Genomic DNA, 16,367 nt, shown 5'->3' with positions numbered 1-16,367 from the left:
GTTTATAACTATGACAGAAATTTCTTCAACTGAAAATAGCTATATACAAATTAAAAGCTAAATCATAAAGTTCAACACAGCATGGTTTTCAGTAATAAAATACTAGAACTAACTTAAATATTCTTAAAGGGGAAATGGACAAAATACAAAAAACCAACAGAGAATTATTCATGTGACTGGAGAAATGTTAAGAATACTATTTGATAGATAAAATCTCACACTCACAATATGTGAAACAAGTTTATAAAACATTTTAGATCATAATTTATATATGTATACATATAAATGCCCATGCCATATATTAAAAGGATAAACACCAAACTACTAGAATATGAAATGCTTCTAAAGTTCTTCAGAGGTAAGACTTTTATTTGCCTCTCTACCTCTTCTGTGGGACACCACATGGCCCTCATCTTGGTCACATGAGCACTGGCTATATGTGTGGTGGTTTGTGGTAAGGACAAAAAGGACAAAAATGTCCTCCACACATGAGCAAGGCAGTAAGGAAGACCAGGCTACTACGGAGGAGAAAACACTCTCAACGATACCTGAAGCAGTTTCCTAAAACCTTTTCTGGAATAGTGTGTGGTTTAGGGAAACAACAGTCAGCTCATGAAACATTCCAGAATTGTCAAAGTGATGCCATGATGAAAAGATTCTGAATCTTCCTAAGTGATCATTGATCTATCCCCCTCTCCCAGAACTTCTGTGTTCATGGCAGTAGAAATAACAAAGTAAAGTTGTCTCAGAACCCCCACTTTAGACCCTGCATTTCAAAGTAGCAAAGTCAATTGTCACATAAGAAGATGGCAAGTTACACTGTACTTCCTTAGAGTGAGGTGTGTAGCTCCGTACTGGAGCACTTACAGAGCAGGCACAGGCTCTGGGTTCCACACACACACACACACACACACACACACACACACACAGAAAGACAGACACACACACAGACACTGACACACACACATATCAAAAAAATACATTTAATATGGTTTAATATGGACTAAAAATTATAAAGAAGATACATTTCTAAAACATTAGAGATGATTTTAATTCTAGTGAACAGAAACCCTGCATATAGTACAGAAATTATCAGCACATGACAAATATATACTAATTGGCTATGTCACTGTGTGTGGCTATAGTTTTTACAGTAAGAATGGCCACAGTCTATTACATAGATTTCAACATCTAAGCAGTTCTGCATTTTTGTATGAAATTCAGAAATCTAGCCTATCTCTGATATAGCCAGAACTCACCATATCATTTCTTCTGGCCCATCGTGCCTTACTTGACCATTCACCACAATCTATTCTCAACAGTACAAACACGATACTAAGATGTAGTTCAGGTGAGTTCCTAAAGTTAAAAAGAAGTCGAAATCCTTATTATAAACTGCTCGGCCTGCCAACCTCCTGGCTCACTACTCCTCGCCTTCAGCTCACTTCAGCTCAAGCCATAATTCTCACCTTGCAAAATCCCACCTTAGGACGTGTGCAGTTATTTTCCCCAGCCCTAGAAGACTTCATCCCCACAGGGCCATGTTGTCTCACTCCCTCGCTGAAATGTCACTACATCCTGTGAGACTTTCTAATATTCCTCTGCTTCCTTTCCCCCTTAATTCTTATAATTATTTAGCATAATATATATGTATATACACACACATATGTATAGACACACACACACACAGCACAGTCTAACCATGTACAATGCTTACTGTTTTCCTCACAAGCTCTTGGAGAGTTGAGATTTCTAACTTTGTGTTCACTAATATCTGATCAGTGCCTAAGAGTTAACAAGTACTCAATAAATACATTCTGAAGGGATGAGTGCTTTATAACTCATGTGGGTAAATATACATGAAAGATTATATATAAGCGATCAATATTCTCATCTGCAAATATACTATTGCATGGATGTAGAAACCTAGAACAAGACTGTGACAGTCCAAATTCTGTATGCTCTCTGGAGCCTGTAGTCTAGCTCACATTCCTCCCCTACCAGGGCTTTCAAAGTTTCACCGTTGAAAACAGAATCTTACTATGTAGCTATTGACCATTTGTTTTATATCTTTTTTTCCTTTTTAGTCTCTCTCATCCAGCACTCGCCATTGTTTTTACTAAGAATCCTAAAAGCACTTACTTCTGACAGGGCTTGTGCTGCACAAGCTCTCCATATGCTAAGCACTGCGCTGCTACCATCTATCCCTACACAGTCTGAAGGGTGCTACCGCCCCCACTTAAACCAAACAAAAGCTGGGAAGTTGTGGTGGAGCTGCCTAAAACTCCAGCGGAGGGGGGTGGGGGAGACGATAGCTTCCAGCTCAAGACCAGCCTGGTCTGGTCCAATACAGCAGAGCTGTAAGAGGAAACAAAGGAATGTAACAGACAGTCACACCAGCATCATGTCTCAAAAACAAATTAGGGGCAGCCTGGGCTATGTGATGCGTTCCAGGCCAGCATTCCAGCATGCACTACAGAGAAAGCATTGTCTCAGACAACAAACTGAAAAACTAGTCTGTGAATGATCAACCACATTATTACTAAAGAAATGTTAGGGTACGGCTCTACGGAAGGACTGGCCTAACACACACGAGACCCTAGGCTCAGTTGCCAGCACTGAAAAGGGGAAAAAAGGAAACTAAAATCTAAAATCTCTATAAACCATTGACTAAACAGCCAGAAATGTGCTCTTGATAAAAACATAATTTATACACAGAGCAGCAATAGCCAAAATATTTAAAATTAGTACATCCTGGGCATCAACAAATTAAACAGACACAGATTATGGAGTGACATGCCCACACCTGTGGGTCCTTTGGACCACACAGCAGCAGCATCAAAGACAAAGCATGCACTAAACTGAGCTTCCTCTCCCAGGAGTCTCAGGAGAGCCAAGCCAGAGACACTTTGGAGAAAGTCAATGCCTGCAGGTGTTCTCCCCTTCCAGGCCCTAGTACTAAGCTAGTGGACACATAAGGAACCAGGTAATGAGAGGAAGCGAGCTAATTAAAAGCTTTTGACACCTGAAGCAGGGGTAGCAGGCCAAAGCAGCAAGCTTTCACAACAAGCTCTGAAGCCCAGAAGCCTGGAAGCTGCCGGAGCAAGGCTGGAGCAGGCAGAAGCGGTGAGCCACCAGGAAGCTGTGGACAGGTAACACCCAGGGCAAGTTAAAGGTTTTCCTGAAAGCAAAAAGGAAAACCCAGCGTTAAGTTAAGCAGTAACTGACACGACCGTGTTGCAGAGAGAAGCTTCTTAACTCACAGAGCTGCCGAATTTCACCTGCATCTTACTCTTTATTGTTTCCCATGGTGTGCATATTTGTTATAATAGTTTTCAAAACTAATCTATTTTCATGGTTTGTTACAAAAAAAGCATAATTGGTAGGAGGAAAAAGTATCAGACTGACAGAAATGTTACTATCAGATATCCATGCCAGAGATGGACCTGACCACTAAGCCTGGAGAAAACAAAATATTTCAAAGGAAATAATTACCTGTTTAGGGTCTGAGAATTGTTAAACTTAGCTGGTAAAGGCCACAGAATATGGATGTCCAGAGGAGAGTTTACATTAGAAATGAGTAAGAAGTAATCCAGCCAGTACTATCTCTAAGTATAAAGGTGACTTTGTCTTAAAATAGTACAAAAACTCATCAGTGATCCATCTATGTGTGGATTTTATTGCACATAGTTTAATCAATACACATATAGAGCAAGTGTGTATCAAAAAGAAGAATCTTCTCGTGCTAAATGTCAAACACTTTCTAAGCACTCTGATTTGCCTAGGGAGGTCTCTGTGTCAGTGTCTGTGACTAACTCAACTGACCCTGGACTGTCTGCTGCTCCAAACTCCCCAGCACTGTACTGCACTCTCAATCCTCCAGGCACTAGGGCTATGGCCCAGCTCTCTGCCCCTGCCTATCTGACTCACTCACCCTAGTGAGGAGTCATAATCTTACAGTACGGCAATCTTTTTGTCAGCCCCTTCTGTGAAATAGTTATTATTGCTTCCCCTTCCCAATAGCTCAGCCTCAGATGAGCCTGTAAGTCTGTCAGTCCAGCCAGCCATTGTCCCCAGTGTTCTGAGCTGCCATGTGTTACCACTGCCCTACTTACTGTGACACACAATTACCAACCACGACGTCTAAACAAGATGTTCACACTCCTTTACATCATATTTAAGTGTCCCTGTGTTTCCAAGATCCCTTCTCCTCCTCTTGAACCCCAGAAAAGTGTTCCTACCATTCCTCAAGGATGACAGCCCCTTGAAACCCGAATCCCAGCCCCTCCCCATCTTCCCTTTTGTTGTTCCTGTCCCATTAAAATTCCTTTCTGGCTTTTACTCTCCCAGTTTCCTGGTTCTGTATGTCTACCAAAAAACTTTCACAAGACCCTCCTTCCAAATCCAAAAACAGAAAATGAAACAAAACTGTTATTGCCATTCCAGCTCCCCTAGGGACTGACATGGCACCCTTCTATGTCATTTCTCTATAAAGCACACACATTTTACTATAGCATTTCCCTGCTTCTTCAAACCGTTCACTATTTTCTTCTCATGTTTGAAAGTAAGTTTTAAAATTCCATATAATAGACTTTATACACAAAGACACAAAAAGTCAGGTTTACAGAGAGAAAAGAAAAAATTTTTGTTAAGAAAGCTCTACAAACTCCCAGACTCCAGGGAAGTGAGAGGTTTCCAACAAAGGGGAGATACAGCGGGTAGAGACCATCTCCAGTAGATAGGTATAGCCCCCAGTTGAGATGGGACCACCCACGCATCTCAAAATTTTTAACCCAGGAATGTTCTTGTCCAAAGGAAAGACAGACAAAAAGTGGAACAGAGACTGAAGAAAAGGCCATCCAGAGACCACCCCACCTAGGGATCCATCCTGTCTGCAGACACCAAACCCCCACATTACTGTTGATGCCAAGAAGTACTTACTGACAGGAGCCTGGTATGGCTGTTCCCTGAGAGTTTCTACCAGCACCTGACCAATACGGATGCAGATAGATACTCAGAGCCAACCATCGAACTGAGCCTAGGGAGCCCAATGGAAGAACTAGGAGAAGGACTGAAGGAGCTGAAGGGGATTGCAACTCCATAGGAAGAACAATATCAAGTAACTGGACCACCCAGAGCTCCCAGGAACTAAACCAGCAACCAAAGAGTATACATGGAGGGAGCCATGGCTCCAGATACACATGTAGCAGAGACTGGCCTTATTCGACATCAATGGGAGGGGACGGAGGCTTGATGCTCCAGTATAGCCAGATGCTAGAAGGGTGAGGCGGGAGTGGGTGAATGGGTGGAGGAGCTCCCCCATAGAGGCAAAAGGAAGAGGGGAGAAGGAGGATAGGATGTAGGGGTTTGTAAGGGGTAGCCGGGAAGTGGGATAGCATTTGAAATGTAAACAAATAAAAGGATTAATTTTTAAAAAGCTCTAATAAATAAATCTTGGGTAACTAGAAAAGTGTTCCAAATTATAGAAGTGGAGACCAGTGCCATAAAGTACCAGTTTCTCTTGCTAATTAGACTGTGACCTGCACCAAAAACCAGTAAGTATTGCTTTCATTAGCCAAGTGGTAGCATGAAAAAGAAAACAAGTCTTTACATTGCTACTTTCATAACCCAACAAGAAAGGGCACTAGGCTGAGCACCAGAGACAGAGAGTGCTCTGTTCTCCCCCTCCCTCCCTCACACGGCTTACAGCTCCTAGCCAAGACTGGCACAAACAGAGGAAACATAACAGTGCTGGGCATAACCGATAGAAAACAGTTGTCCAGTCTTCTCGTCACCCCAGTGTAGAGGCCCACATACTTTTGCTCTGTTTATAAACTCATTACCGCTTGCTTCCGTTCTTGACTCAGTTCTCCCACTGGTTCCTTCCTGTCATCAATTCTTTCCTGATTTCCAAACATGATGATTTCAAAGGACCAACAGGTGATGGCTCACACAGAGGTCAAGCCACTGGGCCTAGGACTCCCCAGATACCTTAATATAACGTTAATCATTCCAAACTACCAGAAGAATCTTCTTCAAAGGGGTAAGTCTACTCCTCTCTCTCTTTTGCTTAAAAATAGGCGTCTGGCTTCTTCTACCCAGCACTCAAGTTACTGAGGGTGAGAAAGCTGCCTCTAAAGAGAGGACCCACGCTCTTAGACTCAAAAGACAAGTGTTGAAAAATAGAGATGAGAATTCTCTTTTCTTTTTGTCAATGATGGCCTCACATGGATTAGGCCTGACATGTGTCCTCTAACAGTTGTCCTAAAAGCTCCTACATAAACGCCACTCTGTTGTACTAGCAAGTGGCTGTGTAAGGTTGGCTGAACCGTCAGTCCCACTGCTGGATACATACACTTTGAGATCAAAAGTTGGAAACAAAGTTTAGATTTTAGAGAAAGTATCTCGAAGTCTTCAGTCTGATCCCACATTAAGTTTGATGGCTTTTAACGGGAGATCCTGAGGAAATTGAACCTGATGGGACTCTGGTATGCTACTTAACACTCAGAGAGGCAAAGAAAAGTAATAGAGTTATTTGAACTTGACTTCATACGGGTTAAATAGGTGCAACTACAGCCTAGAAACCCAAACTATCAAAACCATTCAGGATCTAGGGCAAAGAACTGAAAAAAACGTATGCACAGGAAGGGATCAGACTCAGAACTAGGAAGGCCCGGGTTCTCGGAGGATGATCAATGTTAGAAACAAGCCAAGAGGATGAGCCTGAGAACTGACCTTGGTGTTTGCCTTTTGAGTTATTATTAGAAACTGTCTGGAGAAGGCAACGCCTTAGCTCTCATCCCCAATCTCAGGAAAGGACAGAATATACACTGGACGGGATAAGCCATCATAAAGAACAAAAAGACTAATAGCAGTTGATGAAACAATATTTTAAATAATTCTACAAATCCAGGATGAGCAGAATAGGATTGGACCTGAATGCCCATCCAATAAAGGCATGACCAGACAGATACAAAGAAACACCACAAACATCCTAATTCCAGATACATAGGTTCCATCACAAACATGAACTAAGACAATATCCTCCTGCAGAAACTGGCACCCAGACCATCCTATTCCCTGAAAAAAAAAAAAAAAAAAAGCAATTTAACTGAAGCATAAGACAAGGATTCCAAAACGGCAATTACGGACCTGTTCCAGGACCTCAGAGACTGTGTGACTGAGTGAAGGCCGGGCATGAAACAACCTGTACCTGACCCTGTCAGTGAGGTCAGGAACCTGAGACTAGAGAGATCATGGACCCCACAGAGAAACCATTACGATTTCTGTGATAAATGAGCACCGCGGTAGAGGGACCCCTAATGACACGCTGCTGCCCCCCACCACTGCATCCCGCAGCCTCATCAGAGCAGCCTTCTCTAAGTAGATGGTAATGAATGCAGAGTCCCAGTGAGAACTGGGGAGTGCTCTGTACTAGACGGAATATCTATAGCACATCTCCTCTCAGAGCTTAGAATCTATGACCGGGAGAAGGGGAGACTGTTAGGGCAAAGGTAGTGGATGACTTCAAGAACACAGCGTTTTCCAGACACAACAGAGCAGAGGCACAAATGAGTTGACAAAAGTTGTAATCACATACATAAGAGCTGCACAAGTTCAAGCAAGGAGGGAAAATGGGCACAAAGGTCCACCCTTCACCAAGAAACTGCACAAGTGAGAGGGGCTGACAGATGGAAAATCCATTTTCTTCAATCAAGTGACACTGGTCCCATGCTCATGAGTAGTTTGTCAATGCAAATCAGACTCCATTTTTTGTTTGTGTTTTGGTTTTTAGTGCTTTTGTTTTGTCTTTTGGGAGGTGTTTTGGTTTTTTGGTTTTTTATGTTTATTTATTCTTTTTAAGAAGGAGAAAGAACATTAAGATAGGTGCATAGGAGGGTGTGGGATGTTCTGGAAGAAGTTGGAAGTGGGGAAAATATAGTCAAAATATATAAAATAAATGAAAACATTTTTAAAACCAGAATATTTAGAAATCAGTAAACCTAGCTTTTTAGCATGGTCTGTAATCCCAAGTGTACAAGAAGCTGATACAAGTGAATTGTCTGGACCAGTTTGCCTGGGCAGCTTACTGAACCAAACTAAAAAGTAAAAACAGTATAAGACGAATGAGGCACTAGATACAAGGGTCCTGCTAGGAGGAGGACAGGGAAGACACAGAGAGTACATGGGAACTTCCCACCCTTCTCTGAAGGTATAAACCATATTGTAATCAACCCAAACAGGAAGATATGAGCATCTGTTGCATCTCCAAATCTGATGTTATCCCAAGGAAAGAAAGCCCTTTTTCAATCAAACAGGTTGGTTTTAGTATTAAAGCAAGTGGACTCTGGGAGAGCTGCAGAGCTAATCAGTGACAAAGCAACTCGAGAATTAGCAAAGCCTCAGCTCAGTTCTTCACAGAGTCAGAAAGAGCAACTTACAAATTCATCTGGAACAAAAAAAAAATCCAGGATAAGGAAAATTATCCTCAACAATAAAAGAACTTCTGGGGGAAATCACCATTCCTGACCTCAAGCAGTATTACAGAGCAATAGTGATAAAAACTGTATGGTATTGGTACAGAGACAGGCAGGTAGATCAGTGGAACAGAATTGAAGACCCAGAAATGAACCCACATACCTATGGTCACATGATCTTTGACAAAGGAGATTAAACCATCCAGTGGAAAAAAGATAGCATTTTCAACAAATGGTGCTGGTTCAACTGGAGGTCAGCATGTAGAAGAATGCAAATTGACCCATTCTTATCACCATGTACAAAGCTTAAGTCCAAGTGGATCAAGGACCTCCACATCAAACCAGATACACTCAAACTAATAGAGAAAAAGTGGGGAAGAATCTCAAACACATGGACACTGGAGAAAATTTCCCGAACAAAACACCAATGGCTTATGCTCTAAGATCAAGAATTGACAAATGGGACCTCATAAAATTGCAAAGCCTCTGTAGGGCAAAGGACGATGTCATTAGGACAAAACAGCAACCAACAGATTGGGAAAAGATCTTTACCAATTCTACATCTGATACAGGGTTAATATCCAATATATACAAAGAACTCAGGAAGTTAGACTCCAAAGAGCCAAATAACACTATTAAAAAATGGAGTACAGAGCTAAACAAAGAATTCTCAGCTGAGGAATATCGAATGGCTGAGAAGCACCCAAAGAAATGTTCAACATCCTTAGTCATCAGGGAAATGCAAATCAAAACAACCGTGAGATTCCACTTTACACCGGTCAGAAGGGCTAAGATTAAAAACTCAGGTGACAACAGATGCTGGCAAGGATGTGGAGAAAGAGGAACACTCCTCCATTGTTGGTGGGATTGCAAGCTGGTACAACCACTCTGGAAATCAGCCTGGAGGTTCCTCAGAAAATTGGACATAGTACTACCACTATGCCACTCCCGTGCATATGCCCAAATGATGCTCCAACATATAACAAGGACACATGCTCCACTATGTTCATCACAGCCTTATTTATAATAGCCAGAAGCTGGAAAGAACCCAGATGCCCTTCAACAGAGGAATGGATACAGAAAATGTGGCACATCTACAGAATGGAGTACTACTCTGCTATCAAAAACAATGACTTCATGAAATTCATAGGCAAATGGATGGAACTGGAAAATATCATCCTGAGTGAGGTAACCCAATCACAGAAAAACACACATGGTATGTACTCACTGATAAGTGGATTTTAGCCCAAAAGCTCAAATTACCCAAGATACAATCCACAGACCACATGAAGTTCAAGAAGGATGACTAAAGTGAGGATGATTCAGTCCTTTTTAAAAGGGGGAACAAAAATATTCATAGGAGGGGATATGGAGACAAAGTTTGGAGCAGAGACTGAAGGAATGGCCATTCAGAGCCTGCCCCACATGGGTACACAGCCCATATATATATACAGCCACCAAAACTAGAAAATATTGATGAAGTCAAGAAGTGCATGTTGACAGGAACTTGATATAGCCATCTTCTGAGAGGCTCAGCCAGAGCATGACAAATACAGAGACGAATGCTAGCAACAAACCATTGAACTGAGAACTGGGTCCCCATTGGAGGAGTTAGAGAAAGGACTGAAGGAGATGAAGGGGTCTGCAACCCCATAAGAACAACAATACCAACAATCAGAGCTCCCAGGAACTAAACCACCATCCAAAGAGTACACATGGACAGATCCATGGTTCCAGCTGCATATGTAGCAGAGGATGGCCTTATTGGGCACCAATGGAAGGAGAAGCCCTTTGTCCTGCCAAGGCTGGACCCCCCCCCCCCCAGTGTAGGGGGATGTCAGGGCGGGGAGGTGAGAAGTGTGAGTGTTTGGGAGGGGGAAACACCCTTATAGAAAAAGGGAAGGGGGATGGGATAGGGGGGTTATGGACAGGATACTCAGGAAGGGAATATTTGAAATGTAAATTTTAAAAAATCTATTAAATAAAAAAAGGATTAGCTACCTGTAAGTCAACTTTAACCAGGATGGTTTCTGTCAAGACAGAATTCTCACTTTGGTGATCATAATGCAGATTAAGAACAGAAAATAAAAAATAAATAATTAACATTTGAAGTTAAACATATACATACACACATACACATACATATACACATACAGACAGACAGACACACACACACACATACATATACACATACATACACACACACTTCTAGGTCTAATAAGCAGATTTACAGTGGTCACAGATTATAAAACCCACAAGCAACAACAACAAGCAAACAAAAAGAGGCATACGTAAGCACCAATAAATGACAGCACTGGCACAACTGGTGTTTCTAAGACCTGTGACACTCAACACATCTGTGTCAGTGCTTTTGAAATAGATGGTAAATGCGGTGGACTCCAGTAAACCTAATTCAATACAGACTTGCCCCTACCCAACCATCTTTGGGTCTTCATTATCTAAGCTAACTTTTCTCTCCCCTCCTACCACTCTCCCACTTTAGTGACCATTCTATCTTCCATTTTCCTCTCCTCTTTCCCATTCTATGAACTCGAACCATTTTAGCGTCCACATTGTTTTCAGTAATGGCTACACTAATAAAATTTATACCAAATGTATCAAAGACATCCCCTTTTCCTATATCCATTGAGTGTAATTGTTATTTGTGTAATAGCCCTTCTAAATAAAATGATATCTCATTATGACTTCTGAGACAATGGGCTCCACCTATGGAAGGATGAATGATGGTCTTATAGAGAGTTATTTCTCTCCTCGGGTGGGTTACTATACAGCTACGCCACTACACACACACACACACACACACACACACACACACACACAAACACACACACACACACACTGGTGCTTTCTGCATATGGTTATTTTTCCATTACACTTTTCTGCTATGCTATGACACATCCAAAAAAAAAAAAAGTCACTATCACAAACTGAACAGATCTTAGATTTTTATCCTCCAAACTATGACCTAAAAATAAACATTTTTTATTTATACAGTACATAGTCTCAGTAATTTACATCACATCTGAGCACCATTTCAATGGTTTACAACATCCCTTAGGATGAAAGTAGGAAGATACTTGTGAGTACAGCAAGGGTGAGCTATACCGCTTCCTAGCTGATAAACTTTCTGGTGACAGCACCCCTTCCAATGCAGAAATCAAAGTGCTTATTTATAAGAATGGACTGACAGATAACTCCTCTTTTGTATATGTTGACTTCTTGTAGCCCAAAGCTGAAGTATCTAACAGGACATTAACAAACTGCCAAGAGGCCATACATACTGTTGGCAACCAACTGATGACAGGTTAGTCGCTCCTAGGAAACAGGCTGGGTGATAAAGGTATTTCTGAGAAAGTAGCTACTCTACAGTAAAACTGTACATCCTAGTTATAATGCACCGGTCCTGGGAAAAGTCTGGGCCTAACACAGCCCCCAAACCAGATTTCCAAGCATTTTTACTGAAATATGACATGCTAAATTAACATGGTGAAGGAAATGGGAACCCCTGATCCCCATCTACCATCCCCACTAACAGATAGTCTCAGAATGTAGAGTCAGCTGTCCTCAAACTCTCCTGCCTCGGCTTCCTATGGGCTGAAATTAAAGATGAATACCAGAACTCCTGGCTTTATTCTCAGCTCAGTTTCTTCCAGTTCATAATATTCAAGTGCTTACACAATGACTAATGGGGTTTCTGGATTGAACACCTTATACACACAAGTTGATCTTGAAAGGAACAGAGTTCTTTTTTACAGAAAATAACTCTAAACCCCAGCTATCCTTCAGCCTCCTCCTAGGACAGATCCAGCCTGCTGACAAAGCAAAGCGGACTTTTAAATTTCCTAATAAGGACTTTCATACACAGTAGTGTTCTAAGCAGTGCCTGCTGCTCCAAATACTCCCCTACCAGCACATTGCTACAGAGCAAGACTGAGTGAGAAAGATGTGACCTCATGTTTCCTAAGAATAAAATGGAATTCCCAACAAGGAAGATATGTCCACAGTCCCTCTTAATAAGTAGTTGCTTTCTAGATTTGGAATGAGTTAAAAGAAGAGATAGTAGGCACCCTATCAAATGAAGTACTTTCTGAAATAAATCTCCAGGGCTTGCAAAGCCATACCCATCTCTCTCTCTCTGTTGTTTTCTGTAGCATAGGTACAAATTTTTAAAATAGAAGCTGTACTGGTGATGTACCAGGCCTGATCATGTAACAGAATAATTCTAACACTGGCTGGATATGTCTTAACTGTAGACCATCTCTTCCAATAGGGTAACTTAAAGTGAAGGTAGATGGTCTACTAGAAACAAAGCTGACTGATAGACTAATTTCTAATCTTCTGGTAAAAGCCAGCCTTTACTCTTTTTTAAAGAACACTACCTTAATCTACCAATCATTTTAATATGGAGTACTAAGCAATTGTTTCAATTAAAAGGTTTTCCATTCAAAAACAAACATTTCTAGGTCTTGGCTTACTTACTGATATGCCTTACTTACTGATTTCTGAGACTGGTGCAATGAAAAGGCAGCCTATAGCCCCAGCTATTCAGTAGTACAGACAGGAGGACTACAAGTCCAAAGCTAGCATAGCCCATACACTGCACTTAAAAAGTCAGCCCCAGGGGCTGGGGATTTAGCTCAGTGGTAGAGCGCTTACCTAGGAAGCGCAAGGCCCTGGGTTCGGTCCCCAGCTCCGAAAAAAAGAACCAAAAAAAAAAAAAAAAAAAAAAAGTCAGCCCCAGTAACTTAAGAAAACCATGTCGAAAACGTAAAAGATATAAACAGGTCCGATGATGCAGAGCAATGGGAGAGCAATGACCTAGCATACGCAAGACCCAGGACGCAATCCCTAATACCAAAAGGAGAGGAGCTGCGGAGATGACTACTGGGCACAGGCTTGCCACGAAAGCCTGAGAAGAAATCCAACACATCACAAACATCTGTAATCCCACAGGCGAGGCGGTGAAAACTGGGCAGAGATTAATTAAATCAACAGACACACACACACGCACACACACACGGTGAGGGCAGCAGAGAAGAGAGAGCGTTCCACTTCTCCACGAGTCTTCATAGATGGTGCTTAATAAAGTTTAAAGGTAACTTGTTAGATGAACACATTTCAGATTTATTGTGACTTTTTAAAAACTTGTGATACTCTTTCTTTGTTCTATATGTTTAATGTTTTGATTATTAAATGTCATGGGAAACTTTTCTGGTCCAGTCTATCTGGTGTTCTGCATGCTTCTTGTACCCTGACAAATACCACCTTACTTAAGAAATAAGAAATTCTTCTATGATTTCACTGAAAGTATTTTCTGTGCCTTAGACCTGGGTTTCTTCTCTTTCCTCTATTCCTATTATTCATAAATTTTGTCTTTTCATAATGTTCCAGATTTCCTGGATGTTTTGTGCCTGGACTTTTTCAGATCTAACATTTTTTTTGACCAAGGTATCCATTCTTCTATCTTGTCTTCAATGCCTGAGATTCTCTCTTCTATCTCTTGCATTCTGTTGGTTAGACTGACCGCTGAGGTCTCTGTCTCAGTTCCTGGATTTTCATTTCCAGATTTCCCTCAGTTTGGTCTTGTTTATTGATTCCATTTTCACTTCAACAGTTTTCATTCACTACACCATTTGTGTTCTAATAGATTTCATATACAGATTTGTCCTGTCTTCTTTAAGGGCCTCGAGCATGTTCATAAACAGCTATTTTGATGTCCTTGCCTTCAGCTCTACTGCATTCCTCAGACCTACTGTAGCACGGTTGTTTGTCTGAGTGGAGATATATGTCCTAACTGTTATTGTGGTTTTACACAATGAGATACAAATAGAAAAGGAAGGAGTCAAAGGATCTGTATTTGTAGGTGATACGATTTTATACATCAGTGCCCTGAAAATTCTATCTGCTCATAAACACTTTCAGCAAAGTATCAAGATACAAAACTAATACACAAAAATTGTAGCCTTCATATATACAAATGACAAATGGACTGAGAAAGCAATCAGAAAAACAATACCTTTCACGACAGCCTCAAAAAAAAAAATCTTGAGGAAATTATAACCAAGCAAGTAAAAAAAAACCCTCTAGGATACTGAGGAGAAGATCTCAGAAGAAATCATGTTTATGGATCAGTAGGAATAATGAAGTAAAAATGGCCATCCTACCAAAAGTAATCTAAAGATTCAATACTATCCCTATCAAAATTCTAACATGATTCTTTACAGAATTTGAAAGTACAAATTTCATTTTCAGCTTCATATGGAAACACACATATACAATCCTGGATAACAAAAGGACCGCTGGAGGTGTTATCATCCCTGATCTCAAATTGTTCTACAGAGCAATAGTAATATATTGGCACAAAAGCAGACACATTGATCAATGGAATTAAATTGAAGACCTAGAAATAGATCCACACACCTATGGACATCTAATTTTTGATAAAGAAGCCAGAAACACAATGGTTAAAGAAAGGAAGACAGCATCTTTAACAAACAGTGCTAGACAAACTGGATGGGTGCAAGCAGACAAATGTGAGTAGATCCAATTTGCCACCTGCAAAGACAGCAACTCCAAATGGATCAAGGACATCAACAAAGCACGGTCACTGAATGTGACAGACAATGAGCTGGGGAAGAGTCTTGCACTCTCAGGCACAGGGAAGGCTTTCTGCACAGAAGACCAAGAGCACAGGCACTAAGACATCAGTTAGTACATGGAACTGGAAACTTCTGGATGGCAAAAGATGCCATCATGCAGACAAAGTGGCAGCCTACAGAACTTTACCAACTACACATTTGATAAAGGACTAACATTGAAAATATATAAAGGGGACACAATGAAAGCTGTGCTAAGAGGAAAACTCATAGCGCTGAGTGCCTGCAGAAAGAAACAGGAAAGAGCATATGTCAGCAGCTTGACAGCACACCTAAAAGCTCTAGAACAAAAAGAAGCAAATACACCCAGGAGGAGTAGAAGGCAGGAAATAATCAAACTCAGAGCTGAAATCAACCAAGTAGAAACAAAAAGGACCATAGAAAGAATCAACAGAACCAAAAGTTGGTTCTTTGAGAAAATCAACAAGATAGATAAACCCTTAGCCAGACTAACGAGAGGACACAGAGAGTGTGTCCAAATTAACAAAATCAGAAATGAAAAGGGAGACATAACTACAGATTCGGAGGAAATTCAAAAAATCATCAGATCTTACTATAAAAACCTATATTCAACAAAATTTGAAAATCTTCAGGAAATGGACAATTTCCTAGACAGATACCAGGTATCGAAGTTAAATCAGGAACAGATAAACCAGTTAAACAACCCCATAACTCCTAAGGAAATAGAAGCAGTCATTAAAGGTCTCCCAACCAAAAAGAGCCCAGGTCCAGACGGGTTTAGTGCAGAATTCTATCAAACCTTCATAGAAGACCTCATACCAATATTATCCAAACTATTCCACAAAATTGAAACAGATGGAGCCCTACCGAATTCCTTCTATGAAGCCACAATTACTCTTATACCTAAACCACACAAAGACACAACAAAGAAAGAGAACTTCAGACCAATTTCCCTTATGAATATCGACGCAAAAATACTCAATAAAATTCTGGCAAACCGAATTCAAGAGCACATCAAAACAATCATCCACCATGATCAAGTAGGCTTCATCCCAGGCATGCAGGGATGGTTTAATATACGGAAAACCATCAACGTGATCCATTATATAAACAAACTGAAAGAACAGAACCACATGATCATTTCATTAGATGCTGAGAAAGCATTTGACAAAATTCAACACCCCTTCATGATAAAAGTCCTGGAAAGAATAGGAATTCAAGGCCCATACCTAAACATAGTAAAAGCCATATA

General features: G+C 40.9%; 1 protein-coding gene across 21 annotated transcripts in view; it reads right to left on the bottom strand.

Moving 5' to 3' along the window:
* Positions 1-16,367, bottom strand: part of Cdc42bpa (CDC42 binding protein kinase alpha) — a 220,323-nt gene that overhangs the window by 141,806 nt on the left and 62,150 nt on the right. Inside the window, exon 3 of one of the 21 annotated variants that reach the window (XM_063271958.1) lies at positions 3,026-3,181. The exons of the other annotated variants lie outside the window; for them this stretch is intronic. The gene's annotated coding sequence lies outside the window, so the exon portion shown is untranslated. The remainder of the gene's footprint in view (positions 1-3,025; positions 3,182-16,367) is intronic. 21 annotated transcript variants of the gene reach the window in all.

Source organism: Rattus norvegicus, chromosome 13, assembly GCF_036323735.1.
Source record: "Rattus norvegicus strain BN/NHsdMcwi chromosome 13, GRCr8, whole genome shotgun sequence".
In the NCBI taxonomy this organism is placed as follows: Eukaryota; Metazoa; Chordata; class Mammalia; order Rodentia; family Muridae; genus Rattus; species Rattus norvegicus.
The sequence above is the reverse complement of the archived record's forward strand: the minus strand, read 5'-3'. Positions and strand labels throughout refer to the sequence as shown.